The sequence below is a fragment of the Lepidothrix coronata genome, unplaced genomic scaffold (genome assembly GCF_001604755.1).
Source record: "Lepidothrix coronata isolate B3197 unplaced genomic scaffold, Lepidothrix_coronata-1.0 Scaffold26, whole genome shotgun sequence".
NCBI lineage: Eukaryota > Metazoa > Chordata > Aves > Passeriformes > Pipridae > Lepidothrix > Lepidothrix coronata.
In genome coordinates this window covers 2,516,946-2,526,818 of record NW_016690206.1, presented here as the reverse complement: position 1 = coordinate 2,526,818, position 9,873 = coordinate 2,516,946, and the positions used below count along the sequence as shown (strand labels likewise).

Below are 9,873 nucleotides of genomic sequence, written 5' to 3'. Positions count from 1 at the left end.
ATACAATTTAGGCTGAAAAAATAGATAATTGTTTCCATCTATTTTTTTAGTAATATTAATTTGGGTCTGTTCTGAGTCTGATAAATGTTCATTGTTTATTTTTGGCAGGGACTGTGAAGGATCACTTGTGCTTTTCTTTCCCATCTACTAACTTTTTTCATCTAGTGGTAGTGGCCTATTTTCAGCAAGTTAGATGGATGTACTGGCCTGTGTACATCAGCAATAATCAAGGTACAGAATGAAAAAAAAATAACTCCCAACTAATAGATGTTTTGTGAACTGCAAACATATGCTCTGTGAACATAGGGGTTGTAGGTTCCTTGATGTTTTTCAGGCATCCTTATGGAGAATACTGAATGAAATACTGCTCTGCACTGGTGTGGCCTCAACTTGGATATTGTGTGCAGTTTTGGTCACAGCAATATAAGAAAGGTATTAAGCTATTTAAGAGTGTCTGAAGAAGGGCAACAAGGATCGTGAAAGGCCTGGAGGGGAAGCCATATGAGGAGTGGTTGAGGTCACTTGTTCTATTCAGCCTGAAGGAGATTGAGGGGAGACCTCATTGCAGTCTACAACTTCCTCATGAGGGGAAGAGGAGAGGCAGACACTGATCTTTCCTCTGTAGTGACCAGTAACAGGACCTGAGGGAGTGGACTGAAGTTGCATCAGGGGAGGTTTACGTTGGATACTAGAAAAAAGTTCTTCACCTAGAGGATGCTTGGGCACTGAAACAGGTTCCCCAAGGAAGTGGTCACAGCACCGAGAACTGAGAGAGTTCAAGAAGGGTTTGAATGATACTCTCAGCCACATAGTATGTCTCTTGGGGATGGTTCTGTGAAGGGCCAAGGGTTGGACTCCATGATCGTTATGGGTCCATTCCAACTCAGCATATTCTGTGACTCTCTGATACTGTGCTATATATTGTATTCACGTATCCAGTAGCTGACAAATCTTGCCACCTCTAAAAGCCTTAGGAGAAAAGGGTAATCAGTTTCAGGATGATGTAGAGATATACCATGGAAGAAAAAGGAAGGCCAGACTGACTGATGTTAGAGCACAAACTGGATGTGAATAGACCAGAAGAAGCAGGAATTCAGTTGAACTGCTGCCCCTCAAAGAGAATGCTAAAATACCCACTTGTGTATGAGGCAACAACTACATCCCAGTGTTCATAGGCTCAGGCTCCATATATTTTTCCCAACCTAACTGCCTGGAAAAAAAGCTTTAATAAAGAGGTTGGTAATTACGTGGCACCTTTCAGTGCCCCAGTACCTAATACTTGACTATGAAACATATCCGGTCTTCTCTCAGAATAGTTTCTATCCTAATGAAAGTATCTGTATTCACATTTCACACATTAGTGTAGCAATACACACAAATAAGGGAACTTGTTAAAAGTTGCAAGAAACTTGTAAAAACAGAGTGTTGGTTTTTGAGGTCATAATGGTTGCATCCAGCTCCATGAGCAAATATTAAAGCACTTTAAATAGGTATATGTAAAATTCATGTTGCTCTTTTTCAGATGACTTGCAAACAAGTATGTGCTACGACTTTTTTAAGATCCGCCACAGTGCTGAAGTTAGCCGATTCAACACTTATCTAGACTTAGTTTATAGAAAGTATTTCCTCAATTTTCTTTTTTTCTTTTTTTCTGTATTCTTTCCTTGCAAAAATAGTGCTGCTACTGCTACGAAACTAATTTGAGATCTACATGTATAAAATTGTTATTCAAATGTAACATACTAGTACTAAACACCTGACAGAGATGAGGGCTCTTAAGTACGTAATTGAAATCTTAGCTGAGGCAGAAACCTACTTTTAGCAAGTATAAAGAACTGCTATTTATTTGGAAACTTACGTAGGTACACTGTGTTTCTTGAGAGAATCTTTACCTGTATGTATCATCTAGATAAGTATATAAAACCTATGTCAAGAGATTTTCAATAGTTGACTTAGAAATCAAAACAAAAACAAAATGTAGCATTGTTTTAAAGGTTATGTCTATTGCTTAGGGAGGGTATTCTATTGGGATTTAAAAGAGTTTCTAAGTTGCAGAAAAATAAATTTACCTCTTAATGAAAGAAATACTCTGTCTTCGTTAGGGATGCAGTAAAATAAGAAAGGACTAAAAATGGATTACATTAATATGTATGTATTTATAATTGCACTCCTGTGAAAAAACTTTCAAGAACCTAACGTTAGTGATAACAATTTATGGAGATGTACTTATCCCCAAAAGAAAACAGTGATAACTTGCTAGAACACAACAGTTTCAACAATACTGTCAAAACACATATTGTGGAAAACTTACCATTTAGGAACCATAGGTCAATACAATAAATTATTTAAAAACAAAGCTTCCATCAATATTAAAAAAAAAAATTATTAACTATTTTATGAAATACTGTCTATATAACTTAGGGCTAATTTCCATTCTATGATAACTACACAGTTCTCATCTGTGCTACTGACACAACTTTGCTGGTATTTCTTAAAAACTGCAATAACCTTTGCAGTTCCTCTCACATTAATAATCCATTTGGTGCTGGTGATGCTAATTAAATTCATATACAGCCAGGTTTAGTTTACATCAATTTGACATGCATCATAACTGTATAATTTAGATATATGATTGTATTTGGCTTACTGCTTTTGTGAATGCATCAAAACATGACTGTTTTACTGGAAAGTGAATTTGTAGTTGTTTGTATGTGTTGACAATGATGGTAGAGAGCAAAGCTAACCGAATTAGTAGGCAGGTCTTAAACAAGGATAAGCTTAAATAGACGGATTCAAGAAGATTGCCCTGATGCTTTGTTTCGTGTTTTCAGCAGTAGACTAGGCAAAGTGGGACTCAGTGCTAGAATCATGAGCAAAGAAAACTATTCAGCTAGTGAAATCTGCTCTCCCCTTTTTAGCAGTAATTATGTCATTGTCTAAGATACAAGAGTAAAAAAATTGATAAATCCACAACACATTCTAAGAAACAGTATTAATTGCAAAGTTGAAAAAAGAGATAAATAGATATTTTATATTAAATAGTTTACAAATTAATTGTGCTACAGATTAGGTTTCATGTCTTAGAGGTGCATCTTCCCGTGGTAGATGGATGAAAACCACTACAATTGTGGACATACAGACATTATGGAAAGTAGGCAGTTGGATATGACAAAGGTAGTGACATGGACATTGACAAACTGAAAGCTTTGAAGGAGAATGTAGTAAGAAACATGAGAAGTTCAAAATGCTCATTTAAACACTATTGCATCTTGTTTTGTCTCACAGTATCTGTGCTGGAGATGACAATTAAACAGTCAATGGTGCCTGAACTGTTCGGTTCATATTGTGTTGCTGCACTGATTGCATCTGAAAGTTCTCTCTCTTTTTTTTGTTTAAAATGCAAGTTCTTTGGAGAAGGGACTGGTTATTAGTATAACAGTATGACAGAGAGAAGAATAGCATTGACCCTGCATAAAGACAGTGCTCAAATTTGAAGGCATTACCTTTCTAATAATCCTCAGGATGTGCCTTACCATCACAGAGCACTGCAGCCCTATTGTATCCAGTATTAAGCATTTAATCTTAGGAAACAGGAAATCTGTTGAATAGGGAAGAGAGCAGAGCAAAAAAGAATTATCAGAATCTAGGAGGCAAAATGTTCTGTGAAGAGAGATTGAAGGAATGGGGATTGTTAGAGACTATATATCTGTATTTCATAGCTGCATGATATGAAATATCATGGCAAAAAGGAAGAGAATAATACACAGTATGCTAAACCATAGTATATGTAGAGCAAAACCCAGAGGACTTAAATTTCAACCAGGCAGTTTTATGTTAAACACCTGGAAAATCTTTCACCTGTAAACCTATCTAAAATGTGAAAGAGGAAAGTTGAGAGACTGTGAATTCTCTGTCCTCAGAGGTTTCTAGACATCACCTGGATGTGATTTGCTCTGCTTGTTATCTTAGGGAGGGACTTCAAATACTATCCAGATAATGCTGGATCTCTGTCTCGTTTATCCAGGTGTCATTATAACAATCCATAATAAGAACTCCAGTAAAAATACGAGTCTGAGGGTTACATGGATAAGTGGTGAACAAGGTGGGGCACCACTAAAGAAGTAGGTTACCACTTTATTAATGTAGTGTACTGGTTTAAGTTTAGGGAGGTCTAACTGCAGAAGTTTCAGAAATTATACAGGTCACTATAGGTTGCTAGTAAGTGTACCTATAAAATTAAGCTTTCTCTTTGAATCCACTCCAGAATAAGGTTACCTAAACAAAAGGAAACTCTCAGGCAAAGACTACTTGCCTGATCTTATATATACATGTAAATATTTATCAATTTAAGGTGTTCTCCGGTGAAATCTCAGATCCCTTTTACTTATGTTGTGCAGCACTTGGGTTTTTAATCCTAGTTTAACATCTGTCGAGGAGTGAATTCTCATAGAAATGACTAAACCTTAACTTCTACCATCTTCAAGTCAGATGAATAAGTTGCTGCATAAATAAATTCAATTATTCATATAAATGTGTTTCCATGAAGTTGCAAGGCTAAAAGTCTCAGACTTTATTTTGGTTGGAGTGGGAAATCTTTCTTTTAGACTCCATAAAGGATATTTGTCCAGGCTGCATTTGCTTAACAGAGATCTTTGAAGAATCATAGGAGCATTCTGAACATCTAGGAAGAGAAAGCAAGAGGCTTGAGTTATCTGGATAAATATCACCTTTTCAAAAAGGGGGAATACCAATGACTCTGAATGCATTTTCTTCCATCCTACACACATTTTCAACTTTAATGAGTATTCTCTCATAACCAAGTAGCCCTATCTCCCCTTTAGAGTGACACTAAGAAATGAGTTGTTCATGCTTCAGTGTTTTTTAAAAAAATATTTTTAAAAACAAATGGAATTTTAAAACACACATAATTCTTTATGACAGATAGCAAAATTGGAGACTAAAATTAGCAATTTAGCTTAGTGACTTTGCAAAGACTTGTATGGTTCTTTGTAAATGATACTGGTCTGTTTTCTAGGATTTCTTTTGAACTTTCAATTGTCAAACTTTAAATAATACTATAAAGCTAAAACAAAGATAATTTAAAACACGCTTTTAAATGTTGCATTAGTTTTGCAGCTAGTATGAGCCTTATTATTGGTATATTTCATTATAAGAAAATAACTAGACTGAATGAACTCAATGAACTTTCTAAAGCCATGTATTAAAGGAAATGCAATAACAACATTTTCCTTGTCATCAATTAATAGGACTGACTACCACAAAAATTATACTTACTGATGATCTCCCAGATTTAAAGTATGGAATATCTTAAGCTCTTCTCCAGTGACTATACTTCTAAAGTACAATTATTGGAGGACACTTTCATGGTTTATTCACATGATGGACAGTAAAAGAAATTGTTTCATTTGTTAAGTCCCCAGGAGTTTTTTCAACCTGTCATGACACTCACAACTTTTTCCATGCCAAGGATAAGACTCCATTAGTTGTCTTTTGAACAACACTGTAAGAGGAGAATGTAGCGGTTTTGGTAATCTATATAAACAGCTCTTAGAGCATATGGGTTTTTTTCTGGTTAACTACCAGCATTTTCACATACAACACAGTAACTGACACTTTTACGGAAACTGGATTTTGATGAATAGCTCATGTATTAGTTTTGAGCACACATCATATCTGTAAAGGATGAGAGAGAGCTACAGGACAGGACTGCTGCTGGACTGAGAGGGCTCACCAGTTGTAGAGGAGACCATTTCCCTACTATCGATATTAGAATCTTTCATGTCGGTGGGCTTGGTGTTCACTAGGATGAGAAGGTTTTGTTTCTGTCTTGTTTCTTTAGCTACACCATAGTTCCCAAGCTATTAACTCTGGGAGAAGAAATGCCCTCTTTTCATGTCATCCTAGGAATCTGGTTTTAGTAAAATGTAAAGTCAGCAAGTATCACAGCTACATGCAGTTTGATTTTAATTGTAAAATAGTGTCTAGCATGGGCAAAGATAGAAAATCTTAATTTGTCATAGCTTAGTCAAACATCCGTGGTTTTATGACTTACTGGCTTGCTAGGAAGCCTACCTATCTCCTGCAACTGGACAGCAATTTGAGGTCTTTTCTCAATACAGTCAGTTATGCATGTGTGTGTACAAATATAGATGCATAGTATGATCAATCTTGCAATGGCTCTTGTGCTTCTGAACTTTATGTTGGTGTGCTTCAGTATACTGCATACGTTTTACTTCTTGCAGCACATATCCTGCATACTTACTACTTTCTGCAGAATGCTCTCTGACTTGATCTCAGAAGTATACATGAGGAGACTGATAAAGATTTTTTCAGGCTTCTCCGATGATAAAGTACGGACCAGGTGGTTTTTTCTGTTGGAGGTACCATACTCAGAATGGACATCACATTGAGAAGCAATTCCCTGAGAGTCAGAGAACTCAAAGCTGTCTTGCAGCCACTACCAGAACAGCTCAGTATACCTCACCCTCTTCCACAAGTTACTTTTGGAAAAGATGGCTGCTGAAACTGAGCCTACAGGTCACATGAAATGCAAATGGCCCATTAGCCAGAAGCCAAACCTTTCTGAACTATGTCTTTGTAATGCAGAAAGTTGTACTAATTTCCCCTTTGTCCAGAGGAAGATGAGTTGACTGAGAGGAAGGCCTCATCTGTGATAGCTGCTTTGTGTTTCCCAGTTAAGAAGTTGCTACCTGTCACATTAAAATCCGTGCATGTATTTGTAATTTATTTGCCTGCCTCTGTCAAAGTTATTATGTTATATATAGCATTGCACTCTTATCAACTAAATTGAGGAAACCTAAGTGTGTTTTTACTGGACAGGCTATATAATTTACAAGTACAAACTTCAGAATATTGAAATACTATGAAGATTTCATTGTCCATGTTGAGGTGTCAGTGCTAAGGTTACATGACTGACTTATCTCTGTGTTTGTGTATTTTAGCCAGGGGTTTTTTTCTGTTGAAAATGTAATGTAGAATCCTTTTAAAATGTTCTATTCTTGAAGTAATTCATGCAGCATACCTTTAAGTTAAAAAAAAACCCAGGCTTTCAGGCTTAATCTGTTTTACAACAGTTCTTGCCTGCAAATAAATATCAAAGTACAAACAAGAAGATGACATATTTACTATGAACGTCTAGAAATAAATTTATAATGGTCTAAAAGTAAAGTTATATCTTCAAATGTAAAGCATTTAATGCTTTAGCGATATTCACTAAATAAATTTCAGGACTGGGCAAAATAAAATCTCTCTTGTCTAGGTATGTTACTGTGACTGTACATGCAGCTATTTAAGTCCTTTTTTCTTGTTTGATTGTAGTCCAGACATGTTTTGTGGTGAGAAATACAGGAATTATGTGGGGGGGGAAAATGAGGATGATATCTGGATGATAGATTGCAGAGTAGTTTCTTTGGGTGTTTTTTTGGTGGTTTTTTGGGGGGAGGGGGTGTTGTTTTTGTCATTTTGTCATGGATCTACTAGATTGCAAGCACATCATCCTCCCAGTCAGTTGATTGCTGTGTCAGATATTTTAGTTTTCTCACTAAATGTTACCCAGCTCTAAAGAGTCCAGGTGGGGATACTTTGATCAGTCAGAGCTTTTCTTCATGAAAAAGAAAATAGATTATCTGAAGCTCCAAAAACACAGTGTGGTTTTCAAGCAAGGGGTTAAAACTACTTTTCACAACTAATACAATTTCAAATGCAGACGGTGTATTTTTGTGGGAGGGGGTTACAGAAAGGGAATCCTCAATACCAATTGGCTGGTCTCTATCAGCTGCAGTTGAGCTCAGGCTGCTGCTGAAGCGCAGTATAGATCTGAAGGGTAAATCTGTAGGGAACCACAGAAAGGGATTCGGTCGTATCCGAGAAGGGAGCCAACCTTTTCCAGTAAGAAAGTGGGTTCTACCTGCCTTTCCTGTCTGTGAGATCCTTTGTGAATGAAGGGGAACACGAGAAAGGGCAGTTTATTGCTACAGTGATTCAGAGAACGAGGCGCTGCCGCTGTGCACACTGCTGCTGCTGGTGTTGCTGGTGCTGCTGGTGCTGCTGCAGCTCCACGTAGCAGGTAAGGCGGCTTTTTTGGGGGAGAAGAGAGGGGTGGAGGAGAGATTGGGATGGTACCGCGGTGGCGGGGGCTGTGGTGTGGGGGCTCCTGGAACACTGCACAAAGGGAAGCTGCCTCCACGGAGGAGCTGCAGAGGCACGCGCGAGAAATCTGTCCGTGTGGACTAGCAGCCTGTATTCCCTGCTCATCCCGGTTTGGAATCGCAAAACTTCAATAAGTTCTAAACAAAGTGTGCGAGTCCGCAGTACCTAAAGGAAGAGGAAACAGTGGAGGGAGACGAAGGAGCTGCACTTTCCCCTTCCCGCTTTGCAGGCGTCCAGCCCTCCACCAGGTCTGGCAGCGGCTCTGAAATACATAGGTACATAGGTGTGGGTGCAACTACTTCTGTGGTGATGGCTAGGAAGATCAGTGCTGATAAAAAGGAAAATACAGTGTGCCAAACCGGGGACTCAGTTGAGAGGGAAAATAGCTAAGAGATGGTGTGAAATTCGTGGGACTGAAAAATGTATTTGCCATATTTTTATGTCCTTTTTTTTTTTCCTTAAGCGCTCAGTCCTGTGTGTGTGAATACGGGGGCAGGGGGAGAGTTTCTGCAGCATTGACCTTTAAAGTAATAAGGTTCAATTAAAAACAAAGAAGGTAAGGAATGTGAATTTGACTTGAAACAACTTTGAAAGCACCTGAGCAGCTTGCTCCCTTAGGAAAAAAAAAAAAAAAAAGCACTGCAGAAAAAATTTAATGGTGAGAAAGAAAATTTAGCCCTGACATACAAGATTTTCAAATGCGAACCGTGATTTATCATTATAATGTTTCAAATTGATCTTCTACAAATTAGTCATTTGATGACCAGTATAACGTACCTAATCTTTATACAGATGGTTTAATGGTGAGTTTAGCTCTGAATTACAAATCATGCTGCAAGTGTGCCTATAACAGAGATGTGTGAAAGTACTTATCTTGAATATTTCATGTAATTTTTTATGTGAATGGCTCTGTGGTTTTGATACTTCAATTCTATTATTTAATCTAGGTAGAAGGATGTATGTTTCTTGTCTTTTAAATATTCCTTTCAAAACATGCTATGGTGTGGTGGTGATGATGGACTTTGTGTAAATCTCGGTGTTTATTGAGTGACAGTTAATTTTTTTTTCTATATCTGCAAATATCTATACAGAGCTAAACAGGATGCTGGGTGGCATCAATCCGTGGTTGAGATTATTGGTAATTTCCCCCCTATTTTCAAATTCAAAATATGAATGACCAAACACTAAAAATTCAGTAATACTAAGTAGATATTATTATAATGTAGCTTTTGCTCTGTGTGTGATTGCATTTCAGATATAATCTAAATCAATATTAAAATGTTTCTATGAAACCACGCTTTTAGGAAATTCACAAATTTGTCAGGACGCCTTTATTTCAGTCCTCTGAACATGTTGTTAAAACTATCATTGATCACAGTGTGTTTTCAAGAGATTTCCAGGCTTCTTACAAAGTATTTCCCCAGATCTGAAAGCCAGATGGTTACATCGAAGAAGTCATAAGCAGTTAATTGCTAAACTGATTTGAGAGCTCCAGAACATATCAGCATACAGACCAAAGGCTTCCATTGCGAGTGATCAAACTAGTTACCTGATGTTGCTCTTCTTAGAGATTGGGGTCTGTGTGAGAGATGGTGGGGAAAACAGATTCTCTTTTGAGGAAGCAAGAAAAAAATATTTTCTTTGAAAAGACTGTTTTTAAAAGTAATTTATTTTGTCTTTTTC

General features: G+C 37.3%; 1 protein-coding gene across 1 annotated transcript in view; it reads left to right on the top strand.

Moving 5' to 3' along the window:
- Nucleotides 1–7,835: 7,835 nt before the first annotated feature.
- Nucleotides 7,836–9,873, top strand: part of CDH12 (cadherin 12) — a 529,677-nt gene continuing 527,639 nt past the window's right edge. The window contains exon 1 of the mRNA XM_017809416.1: nucleotides 7,836–8,107. The gene's annotated coding sequence lies outside the window, so the exon portion shown is untranslated. The remainder of the gene's footprint in view (nucleotides 8,108–9,873) is intronic.